The 18,591-nt window shown below is 42.4% G+C and overlaps 1 protein-coding gene across 2 annotated transcripts in view; it reads right to left on the bottom strand.

The window, feature by feature from the left end:
* Window positions 1–18,591, bottom strand: part of LOC131072564 (multisite-specific tRNA:(cytosine-C(5))-methyltransferase trm4b) — a 248,177-nt gene that overhangs the window by 165,536 nt on the left and 64,050 nt on the right. The gene's annotated exons all lie outside the window — the stretch shown is intronic.

The following is an 18,591-nucleotide window of genomic DNA, read 5'->3' as shown; positions in this document are numbered from 1 at the left end:
AGAATACAAAATAAAAATTAAATTTTAAATATAAAAGTATATAAATAAATATAATTAAAATGTAATTAAGTTAATGAAAGGTCAAAGGACATAGAATGAAAAGTTGTGACTCCCTCAAACATGAGATGTAAAGGGAAGAAGAGAACTTCAATTAAGAGGGGGATAATTTGGGAATCAGAAGTGCAGATCAGATTAAAATAAGAAGTGCAGATCTGATTGTGAAAGGTTGTGTCCCTTTCAAAGGGCAGAAATAATGAAGAGCTGCACTCTTTCAAAGGACGCTAATGGTGAAAGGGTGTGTCTCTTGCCAAAGGGCATACATGATGAAAAGGTGTGACCTCTCCCTCACATTGAGAGATATAAAGCAAAGGAATCAAAAGCATCCAGTGACATCACCATTGATCAGATCAGATCAGAACTGTTAATAAGTTACAGGCAGTAACTAAGTCACCAAGTTCGAATTCGAATTCAAATTCGAGTTCGGCATCCATAAAATTCGGATGAAATTTGCCAAATGGAAAAAATTCGAAAAAAAATTTGTAATTAAATACGCCTTATATAAATTTAATTTTAATGTGTGTATATATATATATATATATATATATATATATTTACAAAATGATTAAAATTGTTTAAAATTGATAGATAGATTTAGATTTATCCATATAAAATATATAAAATTATAAATATATACCTATTTATAATGTAAAATCAAAAATTGATTTAGAATATTACATATATAACATATTAAATTATGATATAAGAATCAAAATCACCATAAATTAAATAAAAAAATGAAGCGAATGAACCGAGTGAATTTGTCATCGCGGTTTCCTCTGCGGAAATCTCCAAACCTTGTTCAACAGAGGTGGTTTTTCGAATGAACCAAATATGCACCCATGGTCTGCAACCCGGGGAATAGGGCTCCCCTGCCTCAAGCTAATTCAGAATGGCAAGTGGTGAAACCTAGGAGGTTTCGCATGGCAGCTATGAAAAACCCTCTGATGGCCGGAATTTGCGAGCAGAGTAAAATGAACAACCACTGCCAAAGAGGCACTACGCCGGTCATCTCCAATAGGTTTAACCATTTGCAGAATCTTGAGGAAGGTTTCATAGAACCAGCTCCCCGAGTCAGATCTCATTCTAATAATGTTAGAAGCAGAGGAAATAAGAATTACAGAAGGTTGGTTGGTATTCAAACCAAACCTAGGGCTTTTGAGGGTAAGGGCAAGAAATTTTCGACGCCTCCTAAACCCTCAGGGGCTGAGCTGGTCACAAATATGAGCCCTAATTTAGATTTGGCAAATATTTTAGAGATTAATGACAATTTGGTTAAGAGGATTCAACAATCTTGCAAGGCTTTTGGGGTTTTCGCTAGATGGCGGGGACTTGGAATTCCATCAGAGGCTATTGCAGAGTGGTTCAAGTCCTCCTTCAAATGGATAGCAAGTATAGCTATCTTGACTGAGGGTTTTTTGTATATTGATTGTGGAAATTCAAGGCATAAGGAGGAATTCTTAACAGGTAAATCTCCAACTTTAAAAGGTTTTGATTTTATTTTTCTAGAATGGCAATCGGATTTTAACCCAAACAAACTGAAATCTTTTAAGGTAGATAGACCAGTTATGATCCCTAACCTACCAATAGAATTAATGGACATAGAAATTATTAGGAAAATAGGTAATCACTTGGGTAAATTTGTAGAGATTAGTGATAAAAATAGGAAATATTCGAACTGTGTAATGATAATTAACATGGATATTAGTGTTAAATCTTTAAGGCCCATTGAAATTAGAACAGGGGTGTCGTCTTTCCTTATCTACCCTGAATTTTATAAAGGGTTTCTGGATTTAGACCCTGCTCCCGATTCAATCTTAGAATTCCCCTCTTCTCAATCAAAACCTAGAACGATTCATGAGATAGACATTAGTTTCAATATGGAGCAAGGAGGGTTTGTGATCAAGGAAGTCTCTTTGTCGACTAGGCAACCTGAGGAGGTAAAAGAGGGGGAAATTATTGCAAACCAGAGCAGGGATGATCGGTTGATCCCCTCTTCTCTTCACACCCTTGAGGAAATGTCGTTGGATAAGCTAGGCGGGACTGATTATCCAGATATACCCCTTGTCAAGAAGGGAGAACTTTCTCCGGCTTCTAAGGATGGGAAGGGTGGGGAGAAGGAAGCCCTTCCTCTTTCCTCTAATCAGCTTAATAGTTTGGATGGTCGGAGCAACTCTAATGGCTCTCCCCATCTGAGGGAAGGCCCTATTAGATTGGAAAGGGCCGATCAAGAGGAGGATCAAGCCCGCAAAGAGGAAGAGGTTAGTTGCATTATAGACTATTTATGTGACTCAAATACTAAGGAAATTATGGAGAAACTATTGGATGAAATAATAGACAAGGATGAGCTCGATCTTTAGAAAAAAATGCTTAGAAAAGAGATTTTGGGCTTCTCCCCCCCCCCGCCCCCCCCGGTGGTCTCTGACATGGAGGACCTTTTTTTAGATTTAGACAACAAGGAAAACGAAACCTTGGGCATTGAACTTTGGGCAGATGACAAATCTACTCCGGATTGTGCAAAGCTCTGCAAAAAGAGAGGTAGGAAATCCTTATCGGAGCTAAGAGCTAATGATGGTACTGTGGAAGGTCAGGTTAAACTCACAGACATTTTTCATGCAGGGAAGGGGAAGTTCCTTCCCAAAGCATCATGAAAGTAGTTTCATGGAATATTAGGGGCTTAAATGCCCCTAACAAACAAAGGATAGTCAAGCGATGCCTATCCTCTTACAGTCCGGAATTAGCTCTGTTACAGGAGACCAAATTAGGGAATGAGGATTTAGCCTCCTTCGGCAAGCGATTAGGCTTTAGACAGATTAAAGGGGCTCCAACCAATAGGGCCTCTGGAGAACTTGCTATAATATGGGACCCACGCAATATCCTCTTCTCACTTATGGAGTCACATAACAATTGGATGAGCGAGAGGGTTACTAACCTAAAAAACGATCTAGATTTTGTCATTATTAATGTGTATGGACCAATCCTTAATGAAGATAAAAAGACACTATGGGAGGAAATTGAGAATTTCACGGGCACCCTTAATCAGGTATGCATTTTAGGAGGAGACTTTAATGCAATTTTGAATCATTATGAGAAGCGAGGAGGCTTGGGTAAAAAATCTTGTGCTTCTCTTGACTTTGCAGAATGGATCCATCGTTGTGGCATGATAGAGATCAATATGGTAAAGGAAGCCTTTACCTAGAATAACCGAAGGTTAGGTTTTAGCAACATTGCAGAGAAACTTGATAGATTCTTTGTATTGGGTAGTCTCATCAACTTTCCCTATACCTTGGATGCCTCTATTCTACCTTTCTCAGGATCGGATCACTTCCCTATTCAACTTGGCATTCAGGGCGAGGTTGGCCCAAAAAGATGCCCTTTTAAATTCGAGAATATGTGGCTAAAGGACGACAATATCTTTAAGCTTCTAAAGGAATGGTGGAATGCGGCCAAGGTTTCTGGGTCTGGGTCTACCAGGTTGTTAACAAACTTAAGATTATTAAGCAAAATCTCATCCATTGGAATAAGGAGCACTTTGGCAATATTTTTGACAATAAGGCCCAAGTGGAAGCTGGGTTGGCAAAAGTTAATGAGAAAGTGATGAGACATGGGATGGATGAGGCCCTGTTTCTGAGAGAAAAGAAACTCCTTGCGGATCATGAATCTATTCTTGCCAAAGAAGAAGTCTTTTGGAAACAAAAATCTAGAGAGACTTGGTTGGAGGAGGGTGACAAGAACACCAAATTCTTCCACCATAGTGTGAGGATGAGAAGAGTCATTAACCATATCTCCAAGATTAAGTTGAGTGATAGCTCTGAGGTGGCTAACCCTAAACTCATTGCGAAGGAGGCTGTAGATTTCTTTTCTCTTATTCTCAACTCCGACTGGAGCCCTCATGGCTCTGTCCAGGACAAGTTTATTAAGTGTATCCCAAAGCTTTTGAGTAAGGACCAAAGCGATTCTCTGACTGCTAAATTTTCTTTAGCAGAAGTAGAAGCAGCTCTTATGCAGATGAGCCCAGACAAATCCCCTGGGCCGAATGGCTTTCCGACTAGTTTCTTTCAAAAATGTTGGCCCTTCTTAGGTGAGGAAGTGACAACAGCTCTTGAAGGGATGAGGAACTCAAGTAATATCCTCAAGGAAATCGATAACACTTTTTTGGCCCTTATCCCAAAAAAGGATAAACCTGAGCGTTTTGATGAGTTTCGACCCATAGCCTTGTGCAACACTATCTATAGGCTTTTTTCTAAAACTCTAGCTAATAGGCTTCAGAAACTCCTTCCCCTGTTGATCAGTGAGGAACGGACAGGTTTTGTTCCAGGAAGATCTATTTACGATGGGGTTACTATATCTCGGGAGGCTATCCACTTTGTCCAGAAGAATGGAACTCCCAGTATGCTCTTAAAGTTAGACATTAGGAAAGCATACAACAAGGTGAATTGGAGATTTCTATGTAGATGCTTAAAAGCTTTTGGATTCCCCTCTGCCTGGATTAACTTGATTTTTTAATGTATCTCTACGCCTAAATTCTCAGTGTTGGTCAATGCTACCACTGAAGGTTTTTTTAGCTCCTCTATGGGTTTGAGGCAAGGAGATCCTTTATCCCCTTTTTTCTTCATCATTATGGCAGAATCCTTAGGGAGATCGATTTCTAGACCTAGGGAGACCAATCAGATTGAGGAAATTAGAATTACCAGCAACCTTGACCCTATAACGCATCAGCAATTTGTGGATGACACTATGCTATATGGGCTTAGTGACTTAGGTGAGGCTCGGGCTTTTAAGCAAATCTTGGACTCTTTCTCTAAGGCCTCAGGTCGGGAAATCAATCCAGCTAAATCTGAAGACTTCTTTTTTAACACTAAGTTAAACTTACAAAAAGACATCTGTGGCATTTTGAATTTCAATTTAACGGTTCATTCTTTTAAGAACACTGTCTTGTAAACCTCTTTATATACGTTGTATATTCGTAAACAAATCATTCGATTATTTTTCAAATGTGGCCAAAAACTTTCAGGTGAATAGGATATTCTTGCATCCTTGTCTGAAATGATAGAACTATGGACATTAAAGTGAGCACACACATTATTGAAAACCAAATCAGCTGCATCATTTATGTTAAAAGTTTTCTTGCATGGAATGAAAATATACATTGTTAAGCAAATCTACATGGACAAACTTATCATGCCCTTTTGTTGACAAAAGTGAATATCCCAAAAAATAACTAGAGATGCTGTCTTTGGCCTAGAAGGAATTGATAGTATTTTTGATTAAAGTGTAAAGTAGGTTTTGAAGAGACCCCGAAACCCTTTACAAAAAGTTGTCTGCAAGAAACAAGCAAGGAAAAACATAGCAGACCCAAAGCCCAAAAGTAGGCCCACAGGGAATCGACAGCAATCCAAAAACAATCAGCTGATGAACGAGATAAGTGTTGCCAAACAACAACCACCAGACAAACTATAGATTGCCAAATTCTGCAAATCAACAGCCAACCAGGCACAAACAAAAGCAGGTTTTAAAGTCTATGTAATATCCTAGGGTCTAAAAACAAAGACCAAAATTTCTGCAAATTAGGCACAACTGATAAAGAAACACTTCTGCAAGTAGTGCATAAATCGGGAAATGAACTTGCACAGGATTACATCTCAGATTTTTGTTAGTTTGCAGATCAGATTTAGGACCAAAAGCAGAAATTTTTAATTCTTATTATGCTCAGAAATAATTAAAAATAGTAAATTTGTAATAGTCCAGTTGTTTCAGAAAAAGCATATGTCTGATTTTCCCTATTTTTCTTTTTGAGTTATAGACAGGAAAATAGACGGATTTAGGCACAAGAATGTGCTCAGAAATTGATAATTTAACTACTTTAACTACTCCTTTGCAGCCGTCCCAAAAATGTGCTCAGAAATTGATAATTTACAGCTGTAGATGTTCACCAATCTGAATCTTCAATGCTGATATCTTCCTCTAATTGGCCTCCAATCTGATAAATACTTGCAGCCCATAATTTACAATATGCTAGGGTTTGACAAACTGGAGTTATTCCATTAAGACAAACTCTTCTGATTAGGGAGAGCTTGCGTGTTTCACTGAGACCATGGATACTCAAGGGTTTGAATCCTCAAGCCAAGTTGCAGCAGCAATAAGCTGAAAACTTCATCACATCATGAGCTCAAAATGAACCCTTAGGGTGTTATATAACTTCAAAAAAGATGAATCAATTTCCACCCTTGATAGTTCACCTCTTAATCTAAGGCTCCAAAATAAAAACCTAAAATGTGCACCAATAAGAACCCTTGAAGCTGGATGCCCACCTTGGTTTTTGTCACATGTTTTAATTAAGTTACTTAAGTACATAAAAGATGGGACAACTTAAGTCCCTTGGCCAGGCATCACTTAAAATTGCCTAAAAGGACGTGCCCAACCTAAAATAGCTTCACTTAAAAATAACTTAAGTTCACTTAAGTTGCGTTAAAAGACGTGCACTCAACTTAAAATTAGAAATTAGAACAAGCCAATGACTCCATATCTTACCCAATGATGCTCTACGTTGTTTGCCCTCTCGAGTAAACGGTTAAATGCAGAAAGTAAATGCACAGAACATAATGGAAATATATTAAATAACTAGCCTCTATATTAATTCAACAGTCCATGTACATCAACTGCTTATAACATTACATTTGACACAACTATCATGATCCTTTCGAAGAAAAGGTACACAATATATAATACCCGAAGGGGTGCGACACAACCGTCGCGACTCCAACTACCTACCCATCGGCTAACTAACTGACCGCCGTAACTCATTATTACCGACGACAACATAAACATAATATAACAACATAACATAATGATTATTCCCAGCAACATCATCCCCCCCAAGAAAAGAAGTCGACTCCGACGACTTAATACAAAATAGAGATGAACAGCAGGAACTACTGACGCCCGTCGGGCCTGGATCTTATACACTTGCTGCGTCCTCGCCTGAAAACCCTTTTCTGCTACCATCCGATGCTCAAATGCGGATTTCACCAATATTGCTTCCTTTGCCATCACAGTCCTCCTGTGCCTAACCCAAACTTGGCTGCAAAACACGTTTTTCAGTCTCAGCTTCCACCAACTGCTACTCAAATGATACTATCTCCCTAGCCAATTTGCCCTCGATAGCCATCCGTGCTGCTCTCCCGGCATCCAACTCCTGGGTACGCTGAACTAAGTCTCACGCGACTATTGCCTCCAACCTGGTGGTCAGCTCCTCCCGAGCCCTCGGTGCATCCACCAAGGCAACCTCACGTCCAGCCGAGACATACTCTGAGTTCCTCAAAGCGTACCAGTCATGCCTGGAGGTGGCCACAATCCGTTGGCACAAATGCTAGGAGACACCTCAAATCCTCCATCACACTCCCCAAAGGCCAAAAACTGAACTGAATAACTCCCTAGTGTCATACAACTGCGCGGACCTGCAATGCCTTCCCTCAAACTCTGTTTGTTCCCAACCTCCAAATCCGTCTCCCTCTACGGCTTATGGCTTCCCCGCCAATGCTTAGCTGCAGGCTTCTTTCTCACAGTACGGACAACCACAACACTTCCCGTGGTCTTCTGTAGCTCAAAATAAACTGGGGGTCTGGGGGCAACGCCCCCAGCGGGGTCGAGGGGCAACGCCCCTCGCGGGGTCTGGGGCAGCGCCCCTCGGGGGCTCCTGGGGCAATGCCAACACCAATTTACAACCTTCAGAACCCCACGAAAGTCCATGGCGCGCATCATTTCTATGATATTTTATGATGTCAAAAACCCTTCTTTTCCACTCTGAATTTCCAGTGTCCTGGCTTCAAACTCCAACGAATCATTTTAAATCTGGTCGTCGTCGTTTTTTTTGTTTTTTTTTGTGGCACTGTAATGTCCCCGATGGCACCCCGGCCATACAACCTCCCTGTACAGTCAACAACAGCATTGGCACCTCCGATCGTGCGGCCACCTTCCCGTGCGGTCGACACCCTTCTTATCGTACGGACACACCTCCGGTCAACAACAGCACTGGCACCTCCAATCGTGCGGCTGCTTGGTCTACCTGTGGCGGTCATTTTGCCCTTACTGTGTGGATTGTGCGGGCTTGGTCTCTCTTTTTTCTTTTTCCTTTTGCGGCTGCTGCGCGTTGGTGTGCGTAACCCTTGCTGTGCGTGTTGATCGGGCTGTGCGTGTTGATCGGGCCGTGCGGTGCGTCTTCCTCCTCCTTTATCCCTTGCTGTGCGGCGGTGTTCGGTGTTGTGCGGTGGTCGGGCTGTGCAGTGTGCGGTGCGGTGTGCAGTGGTGGGTTCATGTCTCGGCAACAACCTTCGGTGGCTCCCACCGCACGGTGTGACCGCCGCACAATGGTGTCACCATCGGTGGTTCCACCGCACGGTGGTGTCACTGTCGGTGATTCCACCGCACGATGGTGTCACCGTCGGTGGTTCCACCGCACGGTGGTGTCACCTTGGTCCCACCGTACGGTGGCCATTTTCCCTTTTTTTTCTTTTTTTTTCTGATCGTACGGTCGCTGTCGTACGACCGTGCGATTTTTTTCAAATTTTTTTTTTAATAAATTTTTGATCGTACGGTCGCCTGTCATATGACCGTACGTTTGTTTCTTTCTTTCTTCCAACCGTACAGTCATCTGTCGTACGGCCCCGTACGGTGGTTTTTTTTTTTCCTGCTGTGCAGTTAACTGTCTCGTACGATCGTACGGTGTTCTTTTTAAAAAAAAAAAAAAATTGTCTAGAGAGTCTTCGGCTCGAGTCCCCTGTCTCTGGGATCGCCCTTCATCCTTCTCGGTTTTCCTCACCCAAAAGTCTCCTGCTTTTGTCCCGTGCCTCTCGAGTCGCTTGCCCGGCCTCTTAGGTCCCCTTCCATCCTCTCGGGTCCCCCTTCGGCCTCTCGGGTGTCCGTCTGGCCTCTCGGGTCCCCTGCGCGCTTCGCGTGGTAGGGTTTCAATTTGGGCCCCTTGGTGGCAAGTCTATTTTCAATGGCCATCGGAAGACCTGGAACCACAAATTCTACAGGGACCACGACCTCCTTCCCGTACATAAGAAGAAGAAGAATAATAAAGATTTTGAAGACTGCGGTCTTCCATACAGGGTTCCAATCGTGGCCAACACTCTTCGGATTATCTACGTCGCCAGGGTTTGGGGCGTCTCCCTTCCAATATTCTTTGTATTCCGGCAGGTACACCTCTGTTGGTTGCTCTGGTTCCTCTACTTCGAGCCTATAGCTTTGGAACATTTCATAATCCTCCATTTGCTAGTGGAAGAGCCCGTTAAGTGAGCCTACCTCATCTTCAGAACATCCCTCCAATTCGAGCACCCCTTCACTATTCGGCTCCATCGTGTTCTTGCCCTTGCTTTCATCGGGACCCCCTTCACCTTTATTAGAGTCCTCTGAGTCCGAGTCGGAAGAGGTAAGCTCTTCACCAACATCTTGGGTGTGTAGGTCAATGGTATATTTCCGCCCTCCCTTCTCCATGGAAAGTGTATTTTTCTTCCAGTTCTGGTTTACCCTCGCGTTGATCAACCACGCTCTCCCCAGGATGGCGTCATAGCCTTTCTTCTTCGAGGGAAAAACCACGAAATCTAACAAGAATGGTTGCATACCAATTGTCACTTGCTGGGCCATCAACAGGCCGAGTGGCTTAATGCCGTGTTGGTCCGCTCCCACCAGGTTGAATGTGGGTGGCCATAGGGTGGGCTTCCCCAGCCGCTTCCATGTTTCTTCTGGTAGTACATTCACCCCAGATGCCCCGTCCACAATGGTGTCCTTCAGAATGGTCCCACGGATACCCATTTCTACCACAGCTGGGTGTCTACCACTGCTCAAGGCTAGTAACATCGGGTCAGTCCAAGGGCTGACGGAAACCTCCACCTGTGGTGTACTCTTCGAAGCGGTGGCGGGAACCCCTACCTGTGGTGCACTCGACGATGCGGTGGCGAGAACCCCTACCTGTGGTGCACTCGACGATGCGGTGGCGGGAACCCCTACCTGTGGTGTACTCGATAATGCGGTGCTTTGCACATTGGTGAGGATGGCAGTCCTTAATTGTGGCATAGAGTCTAGAAGGTCTTTTACCTTTATCGGCACCTCCATCTACAAGATTTGCCCAATGATGTTATTTTCGGCTTCCGTACGGGATGATGTACTCGCCACCTCGTTGTCCCGTCGTTCGGTCGTCATCTCACGTTCAATATTGGCCTTTGCCTCCCGTAATCTCTCCTTCTCCGTACGGGGGTTGGGATAAGTGGCTTTTTTCGTCTGGGCGCGGGTGATCGCCAGTACGTCTTTCTCACCAGTCTTCTCAGCCTTCTCAATGTTGAGGAGATTAACCCCTGCCTGCAGGCAATTTGCGTCCTCATGGTCGCCTGGCCCACACCAACGACAGAGGTGCTGAGGGGTGGCTTCCTTCGTGCAATCACGGGCGAAGTGCCCCCACTGATTATAGGCCCTAGATTGGATAATTGGCCGGCCCTTGGCGTCATACTGGATATGGCTTCCGTTATTGTTATTGTTGCTATTCCTTCTGTCGCTGCGTCTGTTGTCCCGGTATCCTCCAGATGATGCCGTTGTGTTAGTATGTTGGCCGGTACCCGCTGGTGTGGATGTTGTGGCCTGCTCCGTGAACAGCACCTGGTTCATTTGCGTACCTCGGGTTTTCATGTTGTATGGGCACTCCTTGGTGGAGTGTCCCATCACTTGGCAAATCTAGCAGAATGCCTTCTTTTGGCAAGTACCCTTTGTGTGCCCTTCCTCTTTGCACTCAGTGCACCATATGTCCCCTTCGTTTCGACCAGTGCTTCTCATTATTTTGAATTCCTTTCTCATTCGCTCCATGTCTTTCTGGAGCGCTTGCACCCATTTGCCAGCCTCGTCGTCGCTGCTGCTTTCCTGTGAAGAGTCATCATCCTCAGATGAGGATTTATTACTTTTCTTCTTCTTTGATGTTTTGTGTTCGCTCTCCAGGTCCATCGCCCTATTATAAGCGTCGTCATATGACGTTGGGGGTACAATTTTCATCTTCCTCCATAGGGAGGATTTCAACCCTTCAACGAACCATCGTTTCTTCAATCCATCTGCAGGTTGGCTTTCCATTTTACCCAAGAGTTCTTTCAACCTCCGACTGTATGCCCGTACTGTCTCCCTGGTACCTTGTTTGGTACTATATATCTCCGTTACAATTTCATTGTCATCACGGAGCAACCGAAACTCCCCCGTGAATTCCTTCTGTAGATTGGCCCACGTGGCCACTTTTTGCTTGTCCACATCCGAGTACCAATCTATGGCAACTCCTCGTAACGTGGCTGGGAACTACTGTACCCAGTCATCCTGGTCTGTTACTCCGTTGGCGGACCAAATGGTTTCACATGTACGGCAGTGCCGTAAGGGGTCTTCCTTGCCCTCCCCTATGAACTTTGGCAATTTTTGTTTACTCACCATCCCACCGCTGGGTCTCGCTCCTCTAATTCCTTGTGTGCTTGTACCTGGCGATCCTCCGCCTCCTGCAACTAAACCTCCACTCGTGGGTCCTCCGGAAAAAGTTGCTGACACCGAACTAAACAAATTGCCTCCCGTACGGTACCCTTGTGCTCCCTCGGCACCTTCGGTCGTACTGTCACCTTCCGTTGTCTCCCTCCGGTTGCCCTCTGAAATGGACAAATTCTTTAGCAAGTCTCTGGTAGCGTCGATCAGGTTTAGACTTCGCCTTGTTTGTTCCACCAACTCTTTGCGGCTTCTTACCCTACAGTGGTATTCTGGCGAACTGTAGAGTTCTCCTTCGGCACCCTCCGTGACTCCTTCTGGCAGCCCTACAACAGTGTAGTTCTCTCCGTCTACCTCTGCCTCCGCAACCTCCGTGACACCTCCTGGGTTCCCTTCGGGCAACCCCTCGGCCGGTCGTCCCTCGGCAAGCTGCCTTAGCCTACGCCTTCGTTCTATCTGCTGTCTGAGATTCAACGCGGTTTGTGCCACTTCCCATTCGTCACTCTGTATCTTTTTATTTTTGTCCTTATTTAGTCTATTGGGCATAAGTCACTTCCATACACAGCAAACACACGCCATGTACACAAAAAAACTTTTATTATTTTTATTTTTATTTTGCCTTTCGGCCACAATTTATATCAGCAGTGTGTCGGGATTATTACAAGGTTCAATTTCCTCCTGGCCTGGCGCCATCTCGTTCCGTTTCCCGTCGGCTGTTCTCTTCGTAGCGTTGCAGGATTTGTTGTCGTCGCTCTTCCTGGGCAATCTCCTCTAGGTGGGCCTGTTGTGCCAGCGATGCCTGTGTAAGCAACTGGGGGAGGTGGTTCATCAACAGGTTTACTGTCAGGCTAACCTCCAGCGTTGTCCACACGGCACTTGGTGGGATTTCTGCCTCCGCCGCTTCTCGTCGAACGTATGTCTGAATGGCTACCTGGAGCAAAATTGAAAATTCTCGCATTGTCGTGTCTTCTCCTATGTACAATTCTGTTCAGGCGTCGTCAGCCTCCGGGTTTACTTCACCAACGGGTAGGCCCATTACGTCTGTGTGCCATCCGTGTCTTCCGTTCCCGAGTTCGTCTAGGCAACGGCGCCAAATGTTTGCCCTCTCGGGTAAACGGTTAAATGCAGAAAGTAAATGCACAGAACATAATGGAAATATATTAAATAACCAGCCTCTGTATTAATTCAACAGTCCATGTACATCAAGTGCTTATAACATTACATTTGACACGACTATCATGATCCTTTCGAAGAAAAGGTACACAATATATAATACCCGAAGGGGTGCGACACAACCGTCGAGACTCCAACTACCTACCCGTCGGCTAACTAACTGACCGCCGTAACTCATTATTACCGACGACAACATAAACATAATATAACAACATAACATAATGATTATTCCCGGCAACATACGTCCTCTTCCTCTTGGGCAATCCAAGGAAAGGACAACCAAACTACTGCTAAGCGTCTTGATTTGAGTTGGAGACATTATAGTCCTCCCCACCCAAATAATGCTTGACCTCAAGCATTTGAAGGCTAGAATGCTTAAGAATCTCCTCTCCTTCCCATGTTGCATCCTCCAAAGGCAAGTTTTTCCATTTGATAAGATATTTAGAAACTACCTTATTCCTTAACCTTTTCTCCCTTGTAAAATTGTTTCTAGAATAAGTATCAATATGCCCTCTTCATCCATGGGAGGCGATTCCGTAGAAGGTATGACATGCTGTCCAATTGCCTTTTTGAGGCATGACACATGGAATACATTATGAATCTTGCTGGTAGGTGGCAGTTCCAGTTCATATGCCACCTCACCAATTCTCTTAGTCACCTTGAAAGGCCCATAAAATCTGGGTTTAAGCTTTTTTGCCCCACTTATCTTTGATGAAGATTGTCTATAAGGTTGAAGACGCACAAATAGCAAGTCCCCCACCTCAAAAGACCTGTCAACTTGATGGCAATCAGCATATAGCTTCTGCTGTTCTTGTACAATTTGAATCAAAGTTACAAGACTCTGCGACTCTTGAGCCGGGTTGACTCTGCAGAGTCCAGAGGACCCTAGACTCAAACTCGGCCTAGTCTGCTGGTTGAGACTTGTCGAGTCTGTCAGACTCGACAAACTTGCTGAGTCCCGAGGGTAAGACTCTACCACACAAAAGATTTCAGAGCTAATTTTTTAGCTATGGAAATTTTATTTTCAATTCTTAATATGTGTTATAGATGATGTTATCAGATCATGAGTTGTATCCAATGTCCAATCCAGATAGTTATTGAATATGGAGGATATTGTATCTGCCAGCATATAAAATTTCTAAATGGATGGAGCAAAATTAGTATTACAATATATAATCTACTGAATACTATCTTGTGGAAGTAAAATGTCAATAAAAAATTGCAAGATTTCAGTCCTACACATTTGCAAAAGAATCTCTTGAATTCAAATTTGAATATGTATAACTTGTAGCCCAATCAATCTTTTCCAGAAAGCAACATAGTTAGGTAAGGCATAAACAAGAGAATAAACACAGAACTGAGATATGATAATCAAAAATAATACATGCAAAAAGTTTCAATATCTCATTCATGTGCACCTAATTAATTCTGCTAAGCACTGTATTAGGCATGCATGAAACTCATTGGTGCATCAGGGCAAATCAAAATTTACAAAGAGTCATGAATAAGGAATTTGGCATCATTTTACACTTACTGTTTGAAAATTGTGTTGGTTGGTTTCAGAGATTGAACCTATGAAGAAGTTGTCATCTGCACATGATTGTCTTCAATCAACCTTGTATAGTCTACACACAGATCTAGTAATATATAGTGTCTTTAAGGGTATCTAGTAATTTTTATTCTATTTGATGAGATTATTGTGTGTTTAAGATTTATTTATTAAAGGATGCATGAAACAAGCTTTAATTCCTTAAAAATCTTTGAATTTCTTGGGTTTTTCAATTTGCCGAGTCTTGGCCGAGTTTTTGTCGAGTCCGAGTCTGAGTCACAAATCAGCTTGCTGAGTTTGAGCCGAGTCCGAGTCTTGTAATACTGATCTGAATATTCTCATTGAGTGCTTTTAGGATATCTTGATTTTCATTAGCCCCTCAAGAGCTTTTGGAACTCTAGAATCAGAAAAGACCAAATCCACAAATGTAGAAGCTTCATAACCATACAAAGCTTTGAAAGGAGTCATGTCAATGCTCATATGATATGTAGTGTTGTAACAAAATTCTGCAAAATGTAAACATTTTGCCCATGCTTTTTGCTGACCCAAAACGTAGTTCCTCAAGTAACCTTCAAGCCACTTGTTTACAATTTCAGTTTGACCATCCGTTTGAAGATGATAACTAGTACCATGGTCAAGTTATGTTCCAGCCAACTTCATCAGTTCTTGCCAAAATTTGCTGATGAATATGCAGTCTCTATCACTTACAATCCTCTTTGGCACTCCATGAAGTCTGAAAACTTGCTAAAAAACAGACCAGTGACTTGTGGTCCTTTAAATTCGAAAGGCATAGGCATAAAATGAGCATATTTCATAAGTCTATCCACCACAACAAAAATACAGTCCTTACCATTCACCTTAGGCAGCTGCTAATAAAATCCACATATATTTTCTCCCACTTCTGATTAGGAATAGGGAGTGGTTGTAGCAGCTCTGCTGGAAAAAAAACTTCAGCCTTGTTTCTTTCGCACTCTATACATTCTCTCACATGCTTAAGAACATCATCCTTCATACCCTTCCATGAAAATCTTTCACGAATGTACCTGTATGTCTTCAAATAACCAGGGCAACTAGAAAGCTGATTGTTATGAACAACAACAAGAATTTTATGTTTAAACTCACTTTCTGGCACTAGGTAGATTCTATCTTTGTAATAGATGATATCATTAAGCACCTTATGCCTCTCATCATCAATTTTATCATCTAAAAGGTCACAAGCATGCTGATTTTTGGCATATTCTGCTAAAATGTGATCCTTCCAAGTGGCTGAAATTTCTGAAAGTGAACAAAATGTAGGATTTCTAGACAATGCATCAACAACAACATTATTTTTCCCCTCGACAAATTCAATATCAAAATCATACCCTTGTAGCTTACTTACCCAACGTTGCTGTCTTTCATTCAATCCTTTTTGCTCCATGAAATACTTGAGGCCATTATCATTAGTCCTCACTATAAACTTGCTGCCCACAGGATATTGGTGAAACTTTTCAAGTTCGTGCATGATTGCCAACATATCCTTTTCATATGTAGAGAACCTCCTTTCCACTTCATTCAATTTTCGCCTCTCATAAGCAATGGGATGCTTGTCTTGCATTAGCACAGCCCCAATACCAATACTGGATGCATCACACTCAAGCACAAAAGGTTTAGAGAAATCCGATAAAGCCAAAACAGGACAAGTACTCATTACCTGCTTAAGATGATCCATGATCCCTTGAGACTCATCCGTCCAAACAAAAGCATCCTTCTTGGTCAAATCTGTCAAAGGAGTGGTTAAGGAAGAAAATTTGTTCACAAATTGTCCATAGTATGTGCATAAACCAATGAAACCTCTCAATTGTGACACATTTTTTGGTGGTGGCCAATCAAGTATAGCCTAAATCTTCTCCCTATGTGCCTTCACTCCATTCCCAATGACATATCCAAGATACAATAGCTCAGTCGCACCAAACTCACACTTAGAAGCTTTTGCAAAAAGGGAATTAGTTGCCAAAATACTCAAAACCTCATCAAGGTGTTGAAGATGCTCCTCACGCATCTTGCTATATATTAGCATGTTATCAAAGAAAACCAATACAAATCTTTGCAATTGCTTGTTGAACACATGGTGCATACGAGATTGAAATGTAGCCGGAGCATTTGTAATCCAAAGGGCATTACCAAATACTCAAAATGTCCATAGTGGCATCTGAATGCTGTTTTGTGCACATCCTGCTCCCAAATTCGAATTTGATGGTATCCAGATCGAAGGTCTATTTTGGAAAAGCAGACCACTCCATGTAGCTCACCCAACAACTCATCAATACACGGAATAGGATACTTGTTCTTGATGGTCTTCTCATTAAGTGCACAATAATCTATGCACATCCTCATAGTGCCATCCTTCTTCACTAAGACAACATAAGAAGTGAAAGGACTAGAATTGGGTTGTATATGTCTTGCATCCAACAACTCTCGAATAGTCTTCTCAATCTTATCTTTGAATTTGTGACAACTGGCTTGCTATCCACAAACTCACTGACATGCTCAAAACCATGATTTGGAGGTAAACCATGTGGTAAATCTAAAAACACCAAGCTATGCTTGTCCAACATGATATCCTTGCTCTCCTATATCCATGGACTTATTTGTAATAAAACACTACACTGCCCACTCAGCCTTTGAATGCTGAAAAATTCTCTCCATTCTCTTAGCTGAAACAACTCTGGTTGCTCTGCAGATAAGCCCCTCAATATCACCTCTTTACCATTTGCCGTAAAACTCAATTGCATAGTCTTGAAGCCGGTCAAATACAGACTTATAGTATGTAACTACTGAACACCCAACACAACATTGGTTTCCTCAATGTAAATCACATAAAAGTCCTCAGTAAGGGTGTAATTTGCCAATGCAATGCTCAACTATGGAGCAAGATTTGCACAACGCAATGTGCCATTGGCTGTCCTCACATGGAAACCTTTATGTTCCTCCACTTTCAGACCCCTCTTTTTCACATAGGATGCATCAATGAAGTTGTGGATAACCCCACTATTACATAATACAACCCATTGCCCCTACACAACACCCTTAACTTTGAAAGCGCTATAACGAGGAGTGGTAGAGAGAGTTACAATCACACCCTCCATTTGTGGCAAATCATCTTGATGCTCATCTTCTCTTAACTTCCCATCCATCTACTCTTGTTGCTCATAATGGACATATGTCTCCTCCAACTCATCATCACTGAGCTCCTCAAAGACCTCAATCCAGTGGGCTTTGCCCCCACTCTTACACCTGTGTCCAGGTGTCCAAGGTTCATGACAATCAAAGCAAAGCCTATTCCGGGATGTTCCACCAACTATCTTAGATATCTCTCCTACTAGTCTAGTATATTCTGGTTTCTTATCCTTCTTTTGTAGCCAATTTTGCAGACCTCTGCGGAAACTTGCTAGGAGACCTAGCATATGGTGTAGATATCTCCATATTCCTTTCTTGCTTAATAGAATCCTGCAAGGATGGCAAATCAAAAGCTTTGACCCAACCTTTGAGAGGTTTTACTTTTGACCAGAGTTCCCAGACTCGCCGCGAGTCAGGCGAGTTCGCCGAGTAGGCGAGTTCACCGAGTTGGCGAGTCGAGCCAACCTCGGCGAGTTTTGCTGACTCGCCGCTCGAACTCGGCCGCGCGATAGGGGCAATTCGGATTTTAAAAAACAAAAAAAATAAAAGCTTTTTCATTTGTTTTTTTTCCCTTTCTCTTTGATATAACCCTAAAAGGTCTTCTAATTGTTAGTTGTGAGAAGAAGAGAGGAAAAGTGAGAGAGAGGAAGGAAAACAAGAGGCCATAGGTTTGCAACCAGCAAGGAAGAAGAGCATCAAGGAGACCACAAATCACATTGGGGAGGCCATAGGCTTGCATTGAGAGCATCAAGGAGTCCAAAGCAAGACTTCTCAACTCATTTGAAAGAGGTAAGGTAGATTTTGCTTTTTTTTTAAGTATGTTAATGGATTTTTTTCATTTGTTTGTTAATTTTTTTTTAGTTTAACAGTTAACTTTCCAAATCTTGAATGTTTTTATTTTTTTAGCTTAATTACAATGAGAGAAGTAGAATAATGGCAAAGTGCAAACCCTACATTTTTTTAGAAAAAAATTGTAAACATGTATTTACAATTTTTTTTTTTTTTAAAGTAGGGTTTGCTGATTTTTTCTATTAGTTTATAACTTTATTAAATTTTCTTATTGCAGCAACCTTCACGTTTAAAAAACATTCATTTTTCACAATGCCTAAAAAGGATGAGGCTTGGAAATATACTGAAGACTTTATTAGCAGACA

The sequence above is a fragment of the Cryptomeria japonica genome, chromosome 9 (genome assembly GCF_030272615.1).
Source record: "Cryptomeria japonica chromosome 9, Sugi_1.0, whole genome shotgun sequence".
In the NCBI taxonomy this organism is placed as follows: domain Eukaryota; kingdom Viridiplantae; phylum Streptophyta; class Pinopsida; order Cupressales; family Cupressaceae; genus Cryptomeria; species Cryptomeria japonica.
This window is presented reverse-complemented; position numbering and strand designations above follow the sequence as displayed.